We start from the raw sequence: 22,103 nt of genomic DNA, 5'->3' as shown, positions 1-22,103 counted from the left end.
CTCTGAGCACTATGGGACTTAACATCTGTGGTCATCAGTCCCCTAGAACTTAGAACTACTTAAACCTAACTAACCTAAGGACATCACACACATCCATGCCCGAGGCAGGATTCGAATCTGCGACCGTAGCAGCCGCGCGGTTCCGGACTGCGCGCCTAGAACCGCTAGACCACCGCGGCCGGCAATTTATGGTCAGCTCCTGCGGATAATAATAAAGGTTTTTATGTGAAGTTATGCGTACCACGAACATACTGTCACAATCGAAAACCGGACTTCCGTTTGGTGGCACTTTTCATTAGCTTCTTCTCTCCAACAACCACTGAAATTGCATTCGAGACTGCAGTGTATTTTAAGCCACCCTTCTGCGGTTAGAACGCGACATGAATGGAGAGAGAGAGAGAGAGAGAGAGAGAGAGAGACAGAGAGAGAGAGGCAGTAGAGAATAGAGGAAAGGCTTGTGCTGACCCACATTCGCGAGAGATACATTGCACCGAGCACCTCTTTTCATCGTCCCTGCCGTTACACATCTCTTTATTCAGGGCGACGGCTTTAATTAAAACGGAAAACGTAACAATGACTCAGTTAAGTGGATTCATAACTGCAGATCTGTATAGATGGAACCACTGAAATTCTGTCGCTGGAACAGTGGTGCGTCAATTGTGCTTGTCCTTACACGACCGCTTTACTGCTATCCGACAAGCTTTCCAATGTGCTGAAAACAGTAAAACTGTCATTTGCTCCTCCCGCTCTGTAGCGCTTATTTTTTCTCTTTTTATTTCGCGTCGAAAGTACTACAATGTTCTATAAAATACAGAAACGTATCAAATTACGGCACAGAGGATGAGCTGCTTCACTTATTACGCAAACACAAATACTGGTACATAGGTGGAATTTGAAAACAGCGTGTACTTGACGCGAGTGAACACAGAACGAAATGCAGACGTTTACATATTAAGAGGTGAGAAGAGTATTTTCATTTTACCCATTCAACAAATTCTGCCAAGAAGTAAAATATGTCAGTAATATATCCTGCAAGGGCACAGTTCTTAGAGCATTACTTTCGCAGTACATCGCATTAACTTAGCTATTTTTGATTAATTTCGAAACGGTCTATCGTCTCTTTACTAGAACTGTAAACTCACAAACTTCTTTTTGTTTTGTTTGTACGATGTCATGTTAACTGAAACAGATAAGTCTCACTGATCATTATTCGACACGGTTCGTAGAATTAAACTCCATATTCACTGCAGTTATTTTAAATTGATCTAATATAGACGACTTCAATGTAGGACTTTCTGCCTTTGGCGCTATTAACTTCACAAATTTCTTTTCCACATTATATTTCGTTAACAGTGTAGACGTTTCATAAGCTGTCAAAGGGAGGTACTAAGTTTCAAAAATTGTTCAAGTGGCTCTGAGCACTATGGGACTCAACATCTGAGGTCATCAACCCCTATAACTTGAAATAGAAATGAAGTCCCATGCTTCTTCACAGAGCGTAGGGGAACGACGCGGGAGACCTGCACCGCCGTACTAGGCAAGGTCCTAATGGGGGTGGTTTGCCGTTGCCTTCCTCCGACCGTGATGAATGATGATGATGAAGACGACACAACAACACCCAGTTATCTCAAGGCAGGTGAAAATCCCTGACCCCGCCCGGAATCGAACCCGGTACCTCGTGCTTAGGAAGCGAGAACGTTACCGCGAGACCACGAACTTAGAACTGCTTAAAACTAACTAGCCTAAGGACATCACACACATCCATGCCCGAGGCACGACTGGAACCTGCGACCGTAGCGGTCACGCAGGTCCAGACTGAAGGGCCTAGAACCGCTCGGCGACACCGGCCGGCTACTACATTCCATCAGGAGTTACATCATGCAACTACTTTGTCAAATAGCTGGCGAAATTTAAGTAGATTTTCTGTGATTTCCTTTCAGAGACTTGTTACATGGCTTGCATCTATCCTCTCTTATACTCATCGACTCACCTTCATTTCTTCGCTATTACATTATGTAATTTCTTACTCCGCCGGAATTCTATCCGTCAAGTTGTGTAGGAAGTTTTATTCATTCGTTTATTTATTCAGCGATAACTAGTTTCGGACCGTTCCTCCATTCAAATCATCCATGTATGTAAGTTTTGCGTTACAACGAGGAGTGAATTACATGCCCCAAAACATGTCAACTTGGCACAGTACTATTCATGTAACCCTTCCGTTTCTTGCCCAGATCTCTAAATTTCTGCTAACATTCCTTTTCTCCCATTCATCTCTTTCCACATCTCTTGGAGACACGAACTAGTTCAAGTTTTGTTCGACGCAACATCTAATTGCTGATTTGAATTGTGAGATCTTCATACGTTCTCTCTAATCTTCCTATGGTGCATGGTATGTTAGAGATTATGGTTCTGGAATCTCACTTCTAAACTCTTACCTACTATAGTCTCGTGTGAAGCCATCCTGGCTTTTCTCTCTCCAAGTACACTGTCACCAAACGATGGAAAATGACAATTTCTGTATCTCCAGCATGCTGGGGTTGAACAGGTCAGCAAATTCTACGTGATTACAGTAATTGTAAGAGGAACCATTTTAAGTTGCATAGAAAATTATGTTTATTCATTGATGACTACTTTCAGAAGATTCGTCCATTATCAAATGATCCATGTACGTAAGTTTTCTACTAAAATCAGACGTGCATTACAGCCGACAAAACATGTCACCGTGGCAATTGTACAGCGTAACGCCAACGCATGCATCGCTACATGTCAAAAGGTAACGTGGCCTGTAATGCACGTCTGGTTGTAACGTAAAACTTACGTACCTGGCTGAATTGACAATGGACGAGTCGTTCAAAACTAATCATCAGCGAATAAGTAAAACTTCCTTCGCCACTTGAGACAGTCCCTTTAACAATTATTGTAAAAATTGACAGAGTTTAAGAAGGCTTGACATACTAAATTGTTATCATGTGTTTTTACTGAAGTCCGCTGTTGCATTTATTTTCGCAATGAGCAGCAGTTTCGTTCTTTACAGAACGTTTTCAGGTCTGCAAAAATAAATAAAAAACATTATGGATTTGATCGTTCCTAGCTTACCTGAAGCACATATGACCATAGATACTTCGATATTATTTTTATGACTCAGTGCTTGAAGGTACAAAATACGACATGTTAAACTCTCTAGTGATATTGTATGATCGAAAGTTGATTTCTAGCACAATAGAAACTGATAATTTCAACTTATGAACTCGCGACCTAGACAAATAAAAGTTATATTCAAACTCAAGTTGTGAATACGCTGCATAGATCCAGAAATCTGTGCAGTGGCAGGTCTGTAAGGTGACTATAATTTCGCACCTTACAAGCACTCGTGTACATACTTTGCCATTCTTTACAACCGGAATTAGGTATCATTTGATAGGCTGTACATCGTATACATAAATATTTAAAGAAGACTTCTTTTGTCATGTACACCTTGTAAATAGTTGTTAACGCTTATTGCATGAAAGTTGATGGAGTGTCTTTATTTTCAGAATGGCGTAATGAATGATTGCGTATACTAGTAGAGGTTGGAACGCCAGTGGAAATGAAATGGCAGGCCCTGGGTGTGTTGGTCATGCTTAACACAGGAAGTAACCTAAGACAGACTTGGGGCACCTGAGCGCTGAAGTACAATACAGAGGCGGCCGGCCGGTGGTGTAGTGGGGCCAGAAGGATAAGTGGATAATACTTTGGAAACTCTGACAATCTTGGACGCAGCAGAGAGGAACGAGGAAGCGTTATCTCGAAAATCACGCACGCTGTGTTATTTCCGAAGATTTTTACTCTGAGAAGCGTACCATTGTATGAATTCTTAATTAACAGGTATAAGTATTTCATCGCAAACTTTCCACACTGGACCGGCTGTTGTGGCCGAGCAGTTCTAGGCGCTTCAGTCTGGAACCGTGTGACTACTACGGTCGCAGGTTCGAATCCTGCCTCGGGCATGGATGTGTGTGATGTCCTTAGGTTAGTTAGGTTAAGTAGTTCTAAGGTCTAGGGGGATGATGACCTCAGATGTTAAGTCCCATAGTGCTCAGAGCCATTTTTTCCGCAATAGGCGACAAAAGACTAAATTATGTTTGGTCAGCGTTCGGAAGAATCTGTAGAGAGGGAGAATATCCCTTGGTTTCAAGAATATGATCCGCCTTCTGCAGTTAAGAGGGAGGGTAGCTGAGCTTTGCAAGGAAGCCAGTGGTAGAGAGAAAGAGGTCTTCCGTTTTGAGCGCCCGTGCTTGATGGTCGTTCAGTATCAGCTTTTGTTGGCACACACTGACTTGCTGTCTTTGCTCTCAGGAGATTTTGTAGTTATAACGGTTAGACACTGTACTATTGTGAACTTATACGGTTCTGGACTTCGCCTCCGGGCAGGGAGTCGTCGTTGAGTACGCAACGTTCAGTGACTGAAAACGCTTCCTCTGCCTCTACTCACGTTGAGGCGTTGTGTGAACTCTGTCCTTGTGGCTGGGAGTTCGCGTTTCTCGCCTGTAGAACTCATAGAGGAGAAGATAGTATTAGATTATACCAGTCAGAGGACCGTCTTCTACCATCCTAGTGTTGAATGAGTTTTTTTTTTTATTTTGTGGCTGGAGTTCTTCCGTCGTTGCAGACGTGTACGAGAACCATCACTCCGACGCACCGGAAGCAGTACCTACGGTGATACTGCTAATTGCTTCGGCTTATTAGGGCCATAAAGCTAAACAGCTGTGATCACGTAAATTTTATTTACACTGAGGTTGTCCACTACTGTATATCATCTTTGAAAGTAGTGTCTTCTAGTGTTTTGTACCTAGGTGATGTCAATAATCTCGCATCAGTGTGCTCCCTGCCGCCGTTGGATAAGCAGCTGAGCAGCAAGTCGTATACTCCTAGCTCACTCATTTGTTACATAGTTTAATTCTTAATTTCTTTGCGTGTTTTTGGTACTTGCATTGTTTAATTCATAAATTTCGGGCGTATTATAGTATTTGAGAGTTGTAGCATCGCGTTTTAGTACCTGAATAGTGTAAATCCGCGTAGTCGTTTGTCTACTGTTTTTGTTTTGAACGGCCAGTGTCGGTTGGTCACAGTCAGTGTGCTCCCTGCCGCCGTTGGATAAGCAGCTGAGCAGCAAGTCGTATACTCCTAGCTCACTCATTTGTTACATAGTTTAATTCTTAATTTCTTTGCGTGTTTTTGGTACTTGCATTGTTTAATTCATAAATTTCGGGCGTATTATAGTATTTGAGAGTTGTAGCATCGCGTTTTAGTACCTGAATAGTGTAAATCCGCGTAGTCGTTTGTCTACTGTTTTTGTTTTGAACGGCCAGTGTCGGTTGGTCACAGTCAGTGTGCTCCCTGCCGCCGTTGGATAAGCAGCTGAGCAGCAAGTCGTATACTCATAGCTCACTCATTTGTTACATAGTTTAATTCTTAATTTCTTTGCGTGTTTTTGGTACTTGCATTGTTTAATTCATAAATTTCGGGCGTATTATAGTATTTGAGAGTGTAGCATCGCGTTTTAGTACCTGAATAGTGTAATTTCGCTTAGTCTCCTTCCGCCGCCGAGTAGTGTCAGCAGTGCACAAGTAGCAGCATTACTGCATTTACTAGGCAATCTTTTATTTTAATAACCGTTTAAATTTTGTCGATTTGTTTGCGCTCGTTGTAGATTAGTTCAGACGTTCTTTGCAAAACAGATTTTAGCATGGATAGGGACTGCAACTGCTGTGTTCGGATGCAGGCTGAGTTGGCATCCCTTCGCTCCCAGCTTCAGGCAGTGTTGGCTTCGGTCACACAGCTTGAGGCTGTTGCCAATGGGCATCACTGTGGGGGTCCGGATGGGGGTTTGTCGGGGACGGCCAGCTTGTCCCACGCATCCCCTGATCGGACTACGACTGTGGTTGCCCGGGATACTGCCCGCATTGAGGCTGATTCCTCACCTGTGGTAGAGTGGGAGGTCGTTTCAAGGTGTGGCAGGGGGCGAAAGACGTTCCGGAGGGCTGAACGGAAAGCCTCTCCAGTTTGTCTGACGAACCGGTTTCAGGCTCTGTCTCAGGCTGATACTGATCTTCGGCCTGACATGGCTGCTTGTCCTGTTCCAGAGGTTGCCCCTCAGTCTGCAAGATCCGGGCAGTTGCAGAGGGTGGGCTTACTGGTAGTTGGGAGCTCCAACGTCAGGCGCGTAATGGGGCCCCTTAGGGAAATGGCAGCAAGAGAGGGGAAGAAAACCAATGTGCACTCCGTGTGCATACCGGGGGGAGTCATTCCAGATGTGGTGAAGACTGCCAGTCTCGCCAGCGGGATGAAAGCAGAGCTCACCATCTGCAGCATCGTCGACAGGACTGACTGCGGACCTTTGGTACAGAGCCGAGTGGAGGGTCTGAATCAGAGGCTGAGACGGTTCGGCGACCGTGTGGGCTGCAGATTCCTCGACTTGCGCCATAGGGTGGTGGGGTTTCGGGTTCCGCTGGATAGGTCAGGAGTCCACTACACGCAACAAGCGGCTACACGGGTAGCAGGGGTTGTGTGGCGTGGGCTGGGCGGTTTTTTAGGTTAGATGGCCTTGGGCAAGTACAGAAAGGGCAACAGCCTCAACGGGTGCGGGGCAAAGTCAGGACATGCGGGGACCAAGCAGCAATCGGTATTGTAATTGTCAACTGTCGATGCTGCGTTGGTAAAGTACCGGAACTTCAAGCGCTGATAGAAAGCACCGAAGCTGAAATCGTTATAGGTACAGAAAGCTGGCTTAAGCCAGAGATAAATTCTGCCGAAAATTTTACAAAGGTACAGACGGTGTTTAGAAAGGATAGATTGCATGCAACCGGTGGTGGAGTGTTCGTCGCTGTTAGTGGTAGTTTATCCTGTAGTGAAGTAGAAGTGGATAGTTCCTGTGAATTATTATGGGTGGAGGTTACACTCAACAACCGAACTAGGTTAATAATTGGCTCCTTTTACCGACCTCCCGACTCAGCAGCATTAGTGGCAGAACAACTGAGAGAAAATTTGGAATACATTTCACATAAATTTTCTCAGCATGTTATAGTCTTAGGTGGAGATTTCAATTTACCAGATATAGACTGGGACACTCAGATGTTTAGGACGGGTGGTAGGGACAGAGCATCGAGTGACATTATACTGAGTGCACTATCCGAAAATTACCTCGAGCAATTAAACAGAGAACCGACTCGTGGAGATAACATCTTGGACCTACTGATAACAAACAGACCCGAACTTTTCGACTCTGTATGTACAGAACAGGGAATCAGTGATCATAAGGCCGTTGCAGCATCCCTGAATATGGAGGTTTATAGGAATATAAAAAAAGGGAGGAAGGTTTGTTTAACAAGAGTAATAGAAGGCAGATTTCAGACTACCTAACAGATCAAAACGAAAATTTCTGTTCCGACACTGACAATGTTGAGTGTTTATGGAAAAAGTTCAAGGCAATCGTTAAATGCGTTTTAGACAGGTACGTGCCGAGTAAAACTGTGAGGGACGGGAAAAACCCACCGTGGTACGACAACAAAGTTAGGAAACTACTGCGAAAGCAAAGAGAGCTCCACTCCAAGTTTAAACGCAGCCAAAACCTCTCAGACAAACAGAAGCTAAACGATGTCAAAGTTAGCGTAAGGAGGGCTATGCGTGAAGCGTTCAGTGAATTCGAAAGTAAAATTCTATGTACCGACTTGACAGAAAATCCTAGGAAGTTCTGGTCTTACGTTAAATCAGTAAGTGGCTCGAAACAGCATATGCAGACACTACGGGATGATGATGGCATTGAAACAGAGGATGACACGCGTAAAGCTGAAACACCTTTTTCCAAAGCTGTTCCTTCTCTAAATCCTCGCACAAACGAAAAAATGGCTGACATCGAAATAAGTGTCCAAGGAATAGAAAAGCAACTGGAATCACTCAATAGAGGAAAGTCCACTGGACCTGACGGGATACCAATTCGATTCTACACAGAGTACGCGAAAGAACTTGCCCCCCTTCTAACAGCCGTGTACTGCAAGTCTCTAGAGGAACGGAGGGTTCCAAATGATTGGAAAAGAGCACAGATAGTCCCAGTCTTCAAGAAGGGTCGTCGAGCAGATGCGCAAAACTATAGACCTATATCTCTGACGTCGATCTCTTGTAGAATTTTAGAACATGTTTTTTGCTCGCGTAACATGTCATTTCTGGAAACCCAGAATCTACTATGTAGGAATCAACATGGATTCCGGAAACAGCGATCGTGTGAGACCCAACTCGCTTTATTTGTTCATGAGACCCAGAAAATATTAGATACAGGCTCCCAGGTAGATGCTATTTTTCTTGACTTCCGGAAGGCGTTCGATACAGTTCCGCACTGTCGGCTGATAAACAAAGTAAGAGCCTACGGAATATCAGACCAGCTGTGTGGCTGGATTGAAGAGTTTTTAGCAAACAGAACACAGCATGTTGTTATCAATGGAGAGACGTCTACAGACGTTAGAGTAACCTCTGGCGTGCCACAGGGGAGTGTTATGGGACCATTGCTTTTCACAATATATATAAATGACCTAGTAGATAGTGTCGGAAGTTCCATGCGGCTTTTCGCGGATGATGCTGTAGTATACAGAGAAGTTGCAGCATTAGAATATTGTAGCGAAATGCAGGAAGATCTGCATCGGATAGGCACTTGGTGCAGGGAGTGGCAACTGACCCTTAACATAGACAAATGTAATGTATTGCGAATACATAGAAAGAAGGATCCTTTATTGTATGATTATATGACAGCGGAACAAACACTGGTAGCAGTTACTTCTGTAAAATATCTGGGAGTATGCGTGCGGAACGATTTGAAGTGGAATGATCATATAAAATTAATTGTTGGTAAGGCGGGTACCAGGTTGAGATTCATTGGGAGAGTGCTTAGAAAATGTAGTCCATCAACAAAGGAGGTGGCTTACAAAACACTCGTTCGACCTATACTTGAGTATTGCTCATCAGTGTGGGATCCGTACCAGATCGGTCTGACGGAGGAGATAGAGAAGATCCAAAGAAGAGCGGCGCGTTTCGTCACAGGGTTATTTGGTAACCGTGATAGCGTTACGGAGATGTTTAATAAACTCAAGTGGCAGACTCTGCAAGAGAGGCGCTCTGCATCGCGGTGTAGCTTGCTCGCCAGGTTTCGAGAGGGTACGTTTCTGGATGAGGTATCGAATATATTGCTTCCCCCTACTTATACCTCCCGAGGAGATCACGAATGTAAAATTAGAGAGATTAGAGCGCGCACGGAGGCTTTCAGACAGCCGTTCTTCCCGCGAACCATACGCGACTGGAACAGGAAAGGGAGGTAATGACAGTGGCACGTAAAGTGCCCTCCGCCACACACCGTTGGGTGGCTTGCGGAGTATCAATGTAGATGTAGATGTAGATTTATGTTAGTTCGCATAGCCATAAAAAGGGACAGATTAGGGTAATTGAACAATCATATTAGTTAGGAAATCCATTTGTATCTCTTTATGTCCATTGAACATTTGTAATATACAAAGGGGCTTTAATCCACAATAAATGTGTGAGCAGAGACAGCATTTATCATTTGTAGTTACTAGTTCCTTTAATCATTCATTTATGTTTATGCTGTAAATTGTGTATTAAAGAGCAAGAAGGAGAAGATAATATCACCATTAAGAGATCCTGAGATCTGCTTCAGAGGGTAGTCAGACAGGACCAAATGTTCATTTCGTGTTCAATATTTTCCTTTGCACACATTCATTTTACACCCGCCTGGAGTAGCACCTTGCAAGTCTGCCGTTACGTCGGAGGTCCCGAGTACTAGCATACCTACGTGACCAGGTAATGTGTTTGCTAAACGACTGACCACATTGCAATCACCGTCTTGTTAATATTTGTCACTGCATCGTTCTCACAACACGGGAACCCTACAACAGTACGTTGTTTCAGATGAAAGTCAAGAGCAGCAACTACCTTGAGGGAGTGTTACTGGAGTGCGCATGTGGAAACATGTTTAATCAAATCTCAATACAAGCAGAAAGACTGTTTCTATGATCTCTGAAAATAGCAAAATTGTAGAACAACATCAACCGCGCGACTGCTACGGTCGCAGGTTCGAATCCTGCCTCGGGCATGGATGTGTGTGATGTCCTTAGGTTAGTTAGTTTTAAGTAGTTCTAGGGGACTGATGACCTCAGAGGTTAAGTCCCATAGTGCTCAGAGCCATTTGAACCATTTTTTGTAGAATAAAATTTGGATTTTTGAGAAAGAAAAATGTTCGAATTTATTTTCGAGTGACCCTGCGTGATCATACTAGTGCAATTCCTGCTGCGTAAAGAAATGTGGGGTGGACAGCTTTTTTTGGGATGAGATGGGTGATTCATTGTTGGAAGCAACGGTAGATGTCAAGAACGAGTTCATTATCTAGGATGGGAAGCCGACTGAAATCACACTGGGAAAGGACACGGAGTGTCGGAAGGATGATGATGATGTTTGGCTTGTGGGGCGTTCAACTGCACGGTTATCAGTGCCCGTACAAATTCCCAAACTTTTCTCAGCCCAGTCTCGCCACTTTCATGAATGATGATGAAATGATGAGGACAACACGAACACCCAGTCATTTCGAGGCAGGTGAAAATCCCTGACCCCGCCGGGAATCGAACCCGGGACCTCATGCTCGGGAAGCGGGAACGCGACCAAGAGACCACGAACTGCGGACAATGTGCTGGAAGGAAGGTGAGACGTGTTCATGACATGAACGATACAACATCACGACTTATAAAGCAGTGGAGGAAAGAACATTGGGAAGTGCCGTCATCTACATGTGGGGTACCAAGATGATAAAGTTATTATAAAATCTGAAAGACGATAAAGATAAAATTAAAGATTGTATGCAAAGTGAAAATTAGATGAGAAAAAAAATTCTTATAGTTCGTACTTCGAACACAGTTCATGAAATCTTGTCATTGAGGGTACTTCTTTACAGAGTTGTTTCACTTCCAACAGAGGGCGTCGTTTACCATAGCTCGTAAGTGCAGTACGATATCTGACAGTGTCAGCTCAGCGTCGTCGGTATGCTCACATTGGCAAGCGTAGCGGTAGACGCCTGTAAAACAGTAATAAAGTACGAAGAAGCTATGTATCTGAAGCTCGGTTTTCCCTTGAGAAGTCTGTCTGGATCATTCAAGTGATCCATGACTGTTTGAAATTCGTCCCGTATCTTAAGAAATCGGCTTTATTACTTACTTCCGCGTCCCGTTCTACGTTTTGTGTCTTCTGTTTCGCGGGATTTAGGATTGCACTTGACGTAATTTTGTTATTTGTGCCTATGCGTTTGTTAAATTGAGTATTGCATCTAGTCTACATCTACATCCATACTCCGCAAGCCACCTGACGGTGTGTGGCGGAGGGGACCCTGAGTACCTCTATCGGTTCTCCCTTCTATTCCAGTCTCGTATTGTTCGTGGAAAGAAGGATTGTCGGTATGCTTCTGTGTGGGCTCTAATCTCTCTGATTTTATCCTCATGGTCTCTCCGCGAGATATACGTAGGAGGGAGCAATATACTGCTCGACTCTTCGGTGAAGGGGTGTTCTCGAAACTTCAACAAAAACCCGTACCGAGCTAATGAGCGTCTCTCCTGCAGAGTCTTCCACTGGAGTTTATCTATCATCTTCGTAACGCTTTCGCGATTACTAAATGATCCTGTAACGAAGAGCGCTGTTCTCCGTTGGATCTTCTCTATCTCTTCTATCACCCTATCTGGTACAGATCCCAGTACTTGTCAATGTCGTCGTAACTGCCCTCCGCTTCACGTCTGCTGTGCAGCGATCTACCTTAATTTAAGTATTAACTGTATTTTTCTTACTTGTCACTTCTTCTTCCGTGTGTTTTTGCTTTTAGGAAGCTTTAATTGTCGAGTGCTAGTAATAGTGTTCCATAGATTTCGTGTTTGTTTTGAATACAGTCAGAGAGAGAGTCATTTTAGTCAACCATAGTGCCAGTAGTGCTAGTGTTTGTTTTCAATACAGTCCAGAGACAGGTAGTGCTATTTTCATTGTTTTCTACAAGAAGTGGCTAGCAACCTCAGATTAGACAGTTTAGTCAGCCGTCTTTAGTGAGTTAGCAGTCTAGTTAAAACGTGATTAACTCTGTACAGTAAATTGATTTCTTAGGATGGACAGGATGTGTAACTGCTGTGTACGGACGCAGGAGGAGCTGGCCACTGTTCGCGAACAGCTGAACGTGTTGATGGCCGCGGTCAGCCGTCTCCAGGCTGTTGCCTCGGAGTGTAGCGGCAGTGGGGAGTCTGGTGCGTCGCATGGTACACCCGAGTTGCTTCACCCACTGTCCCTGCTGTCGAGACAACTTTGCGGGTACCAGGCGCGGTTGGGCCACCCTCTCCCCTAGGGGAGTGGCGGGTTTAGCGGCGTTCACGGCGCACGAGGCGGAGGGTCAATGTGGAGGCTGGCCGTGTGGCATCGCCCGCTTTGCCTGTGAGTGGACATGTGGCTGCTCCTTCAGCAAGGTCCGAACAGGCACACTTGGGGAGGGGTTTATTAGTTATTGGAAGCTCCAACGTTAGGCGGGTGATGGAGCCCCTTAGGGAAATTAGCGGAAAGGTCGGGGAAGAAGGCCAGTGTTCACTCTGTCTGCTTGCCGGGGGTCTCATCCGAGATGTGAAGGAGGCCCTGCCGGCGGCGATAGAGAGCACTGGGTGCACCCGACTGCAAATTGTTGCTCATGTCGGCACCAATGACTCCTGGCGTCTGGGTTCAGAGGTCATCAAAAAATGGTTCAAATGGCTCTGAGCTTTATGGGACTTAACATCTGTGGTCATCAGTCCCCTAGAACTTAGAACTACTTAAACCTAACTAACCTAAGGACATCACACACATCCATGCCCGAGGCAGATTTGAACCTGCGACCGTAGCAGTCGCGCGGTTCCGGACTGAGCGCTTAGAACCGCTAGATCAGAGGTCATCCTCAGTTCGTACAGGCGGTTGGCGGAATTGGTGAAGGCGGAAAGCCTCGATCGCGGGGTGGAATCAGAGCTAACTATTTATAGTATCGTTCCCAGAACCGGTCGCCGTCCTCTGGTTTGGAGCCAAGTGGAAGGCTTAAACCAGAGGCTCACACGATTCTGCGGAGATCAGGGGTGCAAATTTCTCGACCTCCGCTATTGGGTGGAGTAATGTACGGTCCCCATGAATAGGTCAGGCGTGCACTACGCGCCGGAAGCGGCTACTGGGGTAGCGGAGTACGTGTGAAGTGCACATGTGGGTTTTTTAGGTTAGAGAATTCCCTCCCTAGGCCCGACATGACGCCTCCTGAGACGCGGCAAGGTAGGAGTAGGCAAAATGCAACAGGGAATAACAATATAATGTGCTAATAGTAAACTGCAGGAGCGTCTATAGAAAGGTCCCAGAACTGCTCTCACTAATAAACGGTCACAACGCCCATATAGTACTAGAGACAGAAAGTTGGCTGAAACCAGACGTAAACAGTAATGAAATCCTAAACTCAGATTGGAATGTATACCGTAGAGACAGGATGGACAGTGAAGGGGAAGGCGTGTTTATAGCGATAAGAAGTGCAATAGTATCGAAGGAAATTGACGGAGATCCGAATTGTGAAATAATTTGGGTGAAGGTCACGGTTAAACCAGGCCCAGACATGGTAATTGGATGTCTCTATAGGCCCCCTGGCTCAGCAGCTGTTGTGGCTGAGCATCTGAAGGATAATTTGGATAATATTTAGATTAGATTTCCCCACCATGTTATAGTTCTGGTCGGAGATTTTAATTTGCCGGATATAGACTGGGAGACTCAAACGTTCATAACGGGTGGCAGGGTCAAAGAATCCAGCGAAATTTTTTTAAGTGCTTTGTCTGAAAACTACCTTGAGCAGTTAAACAGAGAACCGACTAGTGGCGATAACATATTAGACCTTCTGGTGACAAACAGACCCGAACTATTTGAAACAGTTAACGCAGAACAGGGAATCAACGATCATAAAGCGGTTACTGCATCGATTATTTCAGCCGTAAATAGAAATATTAAAAAAGGTAGGAAGATTTTTCTGTTTAGCAAAAGTGAGAAAAGGCAGATTACAGAGTACCTGACGGCTCAACACAAAAGTTTTGTCTCAAGTACAGATAGTGTTGAGGATCAGTGGACAAAGTTCAAAACCATTGTACAATTTGCGTTAGATGAGTATGTGCCAAGCAAGATCATAATAGACAAGCAAGATCGTAAGAGATGGAAAAGAGCCCCCGTAGTACAACAACCGAGTTAGGAAACTGCTGCAGAAGCAAAGGGAACTTCACAGCAAACATAAACATAGCCAAAGCCTTGCAGACAAACAAAAATTACGTGAAGCGAAATGTAGTGTGAGGAGGGCTATGCGAGAGGCGTTCAATGAATTCGAAAGTAAAGTTCTATGTACTGACTTGGCAGAAAATCATAAGAAATTTTGCTCTTATGTCAAAGCGGTAGGTGGCTCTATACAAAATGTCCAGACACTCTGTGACAAAAATGGTACTGAAACAGAGGATGACAGACTAAGGGCCGAAATACTAAATGTCTTTTTCCAAAGCTGTTTCACAGAGGAAGACTGGACTGTAGTTCCTTCTCTAGATTGTCGCACAGATGACAGATGGTAGATATCGAAATAGACGACAGAGGGATAGAGAAACAATTAAAATCGCTCAAAAGAGGAAAGGCCGCTGGACCTGATGGGATACCAGTTCGATTTTACAGAGTACGCGAAGGAACTTGCCCCTCTTCTTGCAGCGGTGTACCGTGGGTCTCTAGAAGAGCTTAGCGTTCCAAAGGATTGGAAAAGGGCACAGGTCATCCCCGTTTTCAAGAAGGGACGTCGAACAGATGTGCAGAACTATAGACCTACATCTCTAAGGTCGATCAGTTGTAGAATTTTGGAGCACGTATTATGTTCGAGTATAATGACTTTTCAGGAGACTAGAAATCTACTCTGTAGGAATCAGCATGGGTTTCGAAAAAGACGGTCGTGTGAAACCCATCTCGCGCTATTCGTCCACGAGACTCAGAGAGCCGTAGATACGGGTTCACAGGTAGAATCCTAAGGAAATGCAATCCGAAAACAAAGGAAGTAGGTTGTGTATGTCGAACTTCTCACACTCTTCAAATATTATTTTAAACGCCTACTGAATTTTTCTGCATCCTCGTGTGTCGTAGCTACATTCATTCTAATACGACCTGATATTTACTCTGTGAACTGCCAGATTCGCCTCTGTTCTGTTTTTAACTTCATATATCGTTCACTGTGTTTCCTTTGTAAGTGTTTTGCTTTAAATATGACTTCTGATCTTGATACACAGCACATGGAGGACGACCTTGCTAATCAGCAACCCAGCCATTCCACCAAAAATCTTTTAAAGTTTAGTGATCGTTATTTGTGTAGCTCAATTCCACATGGACCCTTTGTACAGAACACGAAATCAACTAATTGCACAGCAACTACAATCGTGTCGTATACATTGATATGTCATATGTGCGTTACGTAGGTACTCTCGAACTTAGCCAGTCTTATTTATTTCAGCTGATCCAAAAATGATCTATGACGACTGAAACTGTTCATAAATGTGATAATGAGTACGGCAGTAGTGTGAAATAAACGGTTGTAATGTTGATATCAAAAATGGTACAAGCGACACTACAATTACTTTAATCGATGATACAAGGGCACAAAGAAGTCTTATTGCAATAACTGTGAAGAACCAAAAATTTTCAAGACTACACGCAGGTATACAACAAAAACATACTCCATAGAGTACTCCATTTTTTAGAAGAGAATTTTATTAAGTTTCCATAGTTGAGGAAACTCTCAGAAATAACTCTTCCCGAAATATATTTTCATTCTTTTTTTATTTAGTCACATCTAGTTTGTAGGCTGACATTCCCAGTCAGATTACATCTAACATTTATCCTTGATTATTGACCACTGAAGAAAGACATGGAAGATCTGAGGTGTTTCATGTGTATTCCAGGTACGACAGTTTGTGTCTGAAATCAACAACCACGTCTATTCGTTAATTATTCATAGGTATGGGGACAGAGTGTGACCAAATACATAAAGAAATGAACTGTATCTGTGGAAGAGTTAATTCTGGCGCCACAGTGCCTACAAGTTAAGAAGTGACGTTCAAACTGAGGAACATGAGCCTTTCAATGGTACAAGACTAGAGCCTGGGAGAACTGGAGTTTAAATTCCCTCCATCTGGAATCCACTGTGTCAGGCTATTTGTGTATGTAAAATAGTTTGAAGAAATCAGCGAAAGCTGGTACATTACTTGAAAGCAACAAGAGAACTACACCACAACAGCATTTTAAAGTGCTAAAACCTACAGCGGTCACCTGTTGCGATGATTTTGTTGAAATCGGCCATGGCATCATTCAACAGTCCGTATCTAGGTCATGATGTTTGGTTTGTGGGGCCCTCAACTGCGCGGTCATCAGCGCCCGTACAAAGTCCCAGTTTTTACACAGTTTATTTTCGTTTCACAATCCAATCTAGTCACTCTCACAAATGATAATGACGATGAAATGATGAGGACAACACAAACACCCGTCCCCGGGCAGAGAAAATCCCAACCCGGCCGTGAATCGAACCCCGTGATCCAGAGGCAGCAACGCTACCCCCTAGACCACGAACTGCGGACTCTAGGTCGTGAGTTCAACCTCTTCCTTCCACAACCATTTCCTTTACGCACAGTGATCATATACTTCCTGCAATCCTTTTTGGCTCTATTTGATGCGACCTTGTGCTTGATCGGAGTGGAGGACTGGTATGTAGAGGTCTTTATGGAGGTTGTCTCGGTTTTCCAGTACGTCGTTAACAATCGAATTTCAATTCAAGGCCACAGTTTCCTATTGTTTAATTACTTGCAGGAGGTACTTGTCAACATTTCATGATTATGAAGTATCAAGACAGAAGTTCACCGAATCATTGTAGTCTCCAATAAAAAAAATCGTTACTCTGGGTCTTTTGTCATAGGTTGCAAAGAAACAGGAGCCCACATAACATTACTCTACTTTTCCCGGAAATGATCACGTTCATATAAAAAATTTAATAATCAAAATAACTTTTCTTCCAAATTTGATCAAAAGTTGACAAACGAAATTAAAAATGGAAGAAACCTGGCACGTTTCTAATGAAATTAGACCTCCAAAATGAAATTGGAATAAACAAAATCGTAAAATTTTTAATAATCCCAGAATTTAATGAACAAGGTATTCCACTCGCTCGGACTGAAACAATTAGTGACATTGACCACGACAGGTAAGCAAGATTCCTCGATGGCTCTGGAATACGATAGCATGACGAGTTCTCATTCGTAGACAAACACCAGCCAACATGACTGAATTTTATGCTTCATCAACGAAAATATAAATTCTGTAACTGGAATACGATAGCATGACGAGTTCTCATTCGTAGACAAACACCAGCCAACATGACTGAATTTTATGCTTCATCAACGAAAATATAAATTCTGTATAAAATGTATGTTTGACCATCAGCTGCTTTTATTTTAAACCCAAATATCAACCGGTTTCAGTCTTCGGCCATATTCACGGATAGTGGCTGAAATGGTTTAAGCCACCACATTACGTTTGTCATTACTTAAATAATGCGTAGAGCATGTCATGGACATCAATATACGACACAGGAGTTTTAGAAGCAATCATAACAAATACTAAATATATACGGAGCAGTGGGTTTAAAATAAAAGCAGCTGATGGTCAGACGTGCATACATTACTTTACGGCTGTTGACAGTCACCCTCCAAAAATGTTCAATTCAAATGCTCTTTTATGGGTGGTCATATACAACTGGACACTATATGATGCTCATAGATGACTAGCGCACTGCATAAAGCAGCACACAATTCGACATTAAATTTGTATAAACGTACAGAAGAATAAAAAGCACTCTCAAGCACTGGAAAAAATCATCATATGCAATAAAAGATGAAAAAAATGTAGAAGATGCAAAAGGTATAAGCTGGTGACAAAGGACTGTATACTGAAAAACATTGCATCAACACGTACGGTATTTACAGACTAGTAATTACAACCATTACAAGTCCTATATTTTTAGGTTGATGAGTATCTCAAAGTACAAGGGGCAAGAGCAAGCCATTAATGCTAATCTTACCCTGGGTACCAGGTCAGATGTTGAAGTTAGGATGCGTGGATGCAAAACAGTTAGCCTATACAGACAGGCGCGGTCGAGAAACATCAGATTAAAAATTTTTTTACTTGTTTGTGGGAAGACTGTTTGATGAAGAGGAAACAACCAACCAGCACACTGATACGTGTACATATTAAGGTACCACATATAAAAACATGTGCACTTAACAGCTGTCACAGCCTGTATAATAGAAAATTCCGTACCACTGCAGATGAATGTGCACCATATTTAAATGCTACAAGAATTCGCAAATATATACTCGTGTGTAACGTTTAAGGACGAAAGTAACTTTCGTATGATGTCTTACTGCCAAGTAATATAGCCTGGTAAAACTTCGACCACACACAAAAATGCTCACTGAAAGGTACACACAGTATCTCGAAAACTCTCAGTAACTGTCGAGTATCTACGGCTGAGCCGAGACGAGTCTTCTCTTAGTGTTACCCCACTTTCACTGAGCGAGGTGTCTGTGTAACTGGGTTATGGCACATGTTGTGTTCTCCTCGTAAGCGTAACTCACACTATGCTTACTAAGGAATCTACACCAAAGTGCAATGTTGGTCATATCAGCGTTACTAAAAGTAAGACGTCATTAGTAAAACTTTGGTTAAAGCATGGCTGTTAGAGGTGTCCATCACAATCAGCTATCTTTCCATATATTGTTTTTACGTAGCTTTCCCGCGAGTAATTTTCCTTCCTGTTATATCTGTGGCACATTGATTAACTTCCGCATATTCTACATCTACATCTACATGGATACTCTGCAAATCACATTTAAGTGCCTCACAGAGGGTTCATCGAACCACCTTCGCAATTCTCTATTATTCCAATCTCGTTTAGCGCGCGGAAAGAACGAACAACTATAACTTTCCGTATGAGCTCTGATTTCCCTTATTTTATCGTGGTGATCGTTCCTCCCTATGTAGGTCGGTGTCAACAAAATATTTTCGCATTCGGAAAAGAAAGTTGGTGACTGGAATTTCGTGAGAAGATTTCGTCGCAACGAAAAACGCCTTTCTTGTAATGATTTCCAGCCCAAATCCTGTATCAGTTCCGTGACACTCTCTCCCATATTTCGCGATAATACAAGACGTGCTGCCTTTCTTTGAACTTTTTCCATGTACTCCGTCAGTCATATTTGGTAAGGATCCCAAACCGCGCAATAGTATTCTAACAGAGGACGGACAAGCGTAGTATAGGCAGTCTCCTTAGGAGGACTTTACATTTTCTAAGTGTCCTGCCAATGAAACGGAGTCTTTGGTTAGCGTTCCCAACAACATTTTCTACGTGTTCCTTTCAATTTAAGTTGTTCTTACTGTAATACCTAGGTATTTAGTTGAATTTACAGCTTTTAGATTAGACTGATTTATCGTGTAACCAAAGTTTAACGAGTTCCTTTTAACACTCATGTGGATGACCTCACACATTTCGTTATTTAGGGTCAACTGCAACTTTCCGCACCACTCCGATATTTCTTCTAAATCATTTTCCAGTTTTTTTTTATTTTCTGATGACTTTATTAGCCGATAAACGACAGCATCATCTGCAAACAACCGAAGACGGCTGCTCAGATGGTCTCCCAAAACGGTTATATAGATAAGGAACAGCAAAGGACCTATAACAGGACCTTGGGGAACGCCAGAAATCACTTCTGTTTTACTCGATGACTTTCCGTCACTTACTACGAACCGTGACCCCTCTGACGAAATCACAGATCGAGTCAGATAACTGAGACGGTATTCCATAAGCACGCAATTTCACTGCGAGCCGCTTGTGTGGTACAGTGTCAAAAGCCTTCGGGAAATCCAGAAATACGGAATTGATCTGAAACCCCTTGTCAATAGCACTCAACACTTCATATGAATAAAGAGCTATTTGTGTTTCGCAAAGAACGATGTTTTCTGATCTCATGTTGAGTATGTGTCAATTCCAGTCTTTGGGTACGGGTCTTTCGTCGAGCGAACGGTTGTATATGGTTGTTAAGTATGGAGCTAATGCATCAGCATACTCCGAGAGGAACCTAATTAGTATACAGTCTGGACCAGAAGACTTGCTTTTATTAAGTGATTTAAGTTGCTTCAATACTCCGAGGATATTTACTTGCACGTTACTCATGGCGGCAGCTGTTCTCGATTCGAATTCTGGAATATTTACTTCGTCTTCTTTTGTGAAGTCATTTCGGAAGGCTTCGTTTAGCAACTCTGCTCTGGCAGCACTGTCTTCGATAGTATCTCCATTGCTACTGTTCACAGAAGACAGTGATTGTTTCTTGCCGCTAACATACTTCACATACGACCAGCATCGCTTTGGATTTTCGTGCTTTCTGCGGCTTCACGAGTGTATCTGCCTGCCTCTGAGGGAAGAATGGCTTTGGTTAGTGAACAGTGAGGGCGTCATCTCCACACGTGGCTTGCCGCTTTGGATGAGGAACAAAGCGTTTGGTTTCCGTTACGACGTTCGAGCTGCTCCGGAGTGAAGTTTTGTTTCGCACGTGTCTGTTACTGAGTGCTACCGGACGTTGCTCTTTTACCATACACCGATCGGCCAGAATATTATGACCACCTAACAGCCCGTCTGTCCAACTTTGGCAAAGATAACAGTGACGACGCTTCCAGCATGGCAGCAGTGAGGCCTTGACAGGTCACTGGAGGGAGTTGGCTCCACATCTGCACACACAAGTCGCCTAATTCCAGTAAATTCCGGGGAGGGGGGCGATGAGCTCTGACTCCACGTTCAACAACATACCAACTATGGTCGATCACGTTCAGATCTGTCGAATCGGGCGCCAGCACGTCAATTCGAACTCTCCACTGTATTTCTGGAGCCACTCCATCACACTCCTAGCCCTGTGACATGGCGCATTACCTTTCTGAAAAATGCGAGTGCCATCGTGAAACACAATTGTCAAGCAGGGCTGTACGTGGTCTGCAACCAGTGTGCGATACTCCTTCGCTCCCGTGGTGCCTTGCAGGAGCTACATTGGACCCAGGGCACAATGGAGCCGCTGCTAGCTTGTCTGCGCTCCCCAGTACACGGGTCAATGAGCTGTTCGCCTGGAAGACGACTAATTCGCGGCCTCCCATCGGCATGAAGAAGGAGGTGTCAGGATTCATCAGACCATGCGACGTTCTACCACTGTGCCAACGTCCAGTGCCGATGCTCACGTGCCCATTTCAGTCGTAGTGGCTGATGTGGTGTTAACATTGGCACATGCATGTGTCGTCGGCTGCGTAGGCTCATCGTTAGGAGTGTTCTGCGCACTATGTGTTAAGAAAACTTGTTCTCTGTCCAGTATCAATGTCTGATGTTACTTCTGCCACATTCACCGCCTCTCCTGTTTTACCAGTGTGCCAAGCCTACGATATCCGACATCTGTAATGAGGGGTGGTCCCCCAATCCCACTATGTCTGGACGTGATTTCACCTTGGTTTCGCCACCTGTTGAAGACACCACTGCGCTCCTCAAATACCCGACATGTCTTCCTGTTTCCAAAATGCTCGTTCCAAGCGTCCAGACGGTCACAATCTGGCCTCGGTCAAACGCAGATAGTTTGAGTGCCTTCCCCATTCTACACACGGACAGCACGCTCACTGATACTACATGCACGGCGCGTGTGTCTCACTAGCAGTCATTCCTCGCCGGGTGACTCTGCTATCGCCTGGACGAGCTTGTATCGATATTAGATCACTAGTCATAATAATCTGGCTGATCGGTGTATATTGAGAAAGAGAATATGGAGTCATGTATGAAAGCAGCAATTGGCTGGTATTGACGAAATGATTATAAGAAGCATACAACTCCTCACTGTGCTTACATTCTGAAACAAAAGGTAATGTTTTTCTTAATTTTAGGACCTGCCGAGCTATATTGCAGC

Source organism: Schistocerca piceifrons, chromosome 6, assembly GCF_021461385.2.
Source record: "Schistocerca piceifrons isolate TAMUIC-IGC-003096 chromosome 6, iqSchPice1.1, whole genome shotgun sequence".
NCBI lineage: Eukaryota > Metazoa > Arthropoda > Insecta > Orthoptera > Acrididae > Schistocerca > Schistocerca piceifrons.
The sequence above is the reverse complement of the archived record's forward strand: the minus strand, read 5'-3'. Positions refer to the sequence as shown.